A 2,145-nucleotide genomic window follows, 5' to 3' on the forward strand; every position below is an offset into this window, starting at 1 on the left:
AAGATTTCAATTTTTATTCCATCAATTCCTGATGCCTTATTCTTTGCCAATTCCTTCAATGCACCTTGGACTTCTTTCTTCCTTCAGTATCATTGGCTCTTGATCATATGCTACCTCTTGAAATGGTTGAAAATTAACCATTTGCTTTTGGTACAGTGACACTGTATTCCTTCCATCTCCTTTTTTTAGTGAGAAAAAATTTTATTCATGAAAATCTTAAGCAGTACAAAACTCAGAAGCTCCACTTATGTGTAACAAAGTGGATATATATAATGCTAAGCAACTCTAGTCCTTTACATAAATTGAATAAGATACTAGCTCTACAGAACATAGTCATCCTTAAAGCATCAATCTTCAAATTTCCATATTGCCCTGTATCTTTTTTTGTTAAAATAAGCAATCTACAATTAGGCAGAGTCTTAAGAATATAATGAGTGATACATGGCAGTTATATGAAATGATTTTATATATGAGCTTACACAAAGGCATTTATATAAGCTTAAACAAAAACATTTTTTACCTGGGTAAAATACTGAGTCATAACCAAACCATATGGCCCATCATTTCATTATTGGATTCTCTATATTAGACACTGATGATGTGACAACTCTTTATCCCAGCTTCCCTGTTTTTAACTTGTTATTTTCAGCTTTATAGTGGCAGAATCTTTCAAGAGATACTGTAGGTGGAGGCCACAGACACTACATATAAACACAAGAGTAGAAAGAGGTCTTGATGAAACTGAGAACAGCATAAAAATATTTACAAAAGCAAAGACAAAATGGTTTAGAATAACAGAATATTAAGAAAACATTAATCTGCTGCTATAGTGAGGCCTCTCCAGGCTCCCAAAACCTTTACTTTCTTCTCCTTTCGCCCTCACTCATGTTTCTTCCGTTGCTCTTCTCTTGTCTGGAGACGAGGTTGTTTGTAAGTTTTCTTATAGAAGCTCACTCTGCGTACATGTTCATTTGTGATATTATTTTCTTTAGATTGTACCCATGGCTTCAGCTTCCCTTTGTGTGGCTCATAGGTGAGGGGACGAGACAAACTTGCTTTGAGATTAAACACTGGTTTCTTACTGGACCCAGGAGTCTGCACTGCCTCCGCAGTCAGTTTGAAGGGGGTAATAATAGCAGCAGAATCAGCCTTGGCAGCTTTTAACTTGTGTGTCTCAAGCACAGTCAGGCCTCTTGGGGTACTCCCAGATAACGTTCCCATGTGGAGGCTTTCTGGCTGGGGTCTTGGTCAATGAGCATTTATGCTCATTATCTTCACTAGCAGCTGAAAACCTGACATTCATTTTTGTTGCCGAGAACATGGAGGACTTGACTGACCGCTTTGTATAAGAGATGCTCCGACTTGTGGTGAGGGTGTCGCTGGCTGCCGGGAGCACAAGCCACAGAGGGCCTTCTGAGCGGAACTGGAGTCATAACTGGAATCAGCACCACGCCCCTGTGAACAGGCTGTTTCAATTCATTAAGTGATTGCTTGTTCTCGTCAAAATGTTTCCTTTCTCTCTCAACATATTGATCAATGGACTCCAGCTCCTTAAAATGAGCCTCATGAAGCTTCTTAAAATTTGGAGTAGTGCTTCCAGCTGTTGTGGGTTTGTTTTTTTTTTTTTTTCCAGCTTTTGAAAAACCATTTGTGTATAAAGAGACCTCTGTCTTTTTGAAGATATCTTTGAATCTTCATTACCATTTATTCTGCTTCTTTCCGTGGAAACAGAATTCTCATCAGCTTGGCTCTCGTGTGGTTGAGAAGAAACTTCTACAGCAGTTTTGAAATCCTGGTTTTCTTGCTGCTCCCGCTTCCGGGATTCAGTGGCATCATTTGTTTTCAATTCTGATTGACTCTGCTGGGAGTTACGGTTCCCTTCAATTGGCATGCGCCTTCTCCGTGTTCTGGTGGTGTGGCTGACCGTTTGTTCCTGATCTCTATTTTGTATCTCACTCTCATCACAAGAGGATGAAGAAGTTTGACACTCATTCTGATTCTCATTTTCTTTTCTTGATTCCCGTTAAAGGTGAGCTTTCAAGGCTTTTAACAACTTATCAGCCCTCAGGTTAGCTCGGAGGTCCAGGCTCTTGGCCAAGTTCCACAGGTCACTATGCTTGAAGGTGTCCAAGTCCTCCAGGGAGT

The 2,145-nt window shown here is 40.0% G+C and overlaps 1 protein-coding gene and 1 pseudogene across 1 annotated transcript in view; one reads left to right on the top strand and one right to left on the bottom strand.

The window, feature by feature from the left end:
- Positions 1 to 2,145, top strand: part of TXK (TXK tyrosine kinase) — an 81,627-nt gene that overhangs the window by 29,215 nt on the left and 50,267 nt on the right. The gene's annotated exons all lie outside the window — the stretch shown is intronic.
- LOC102816040 lies at positions 814 to 2,143 on the bottom strand (annotated as a pseudogene).

This window comes from Chrysochloris asiatica, unplaced genomic scaffold, assembly GCF_000296735.1.
Source record: "Chrysochloris asiatica unplaced genomic scaffold, ChrAsi1.0 scaffold00209, whole genome shotgun sequence".
NCBI classification, from domain to species: Eukaryota; Metazoa; Chordata; class Mammalia; order Afrosoricida; family Chrysochloridae; genus Chrysochloris; species Chrysochloris asiatica.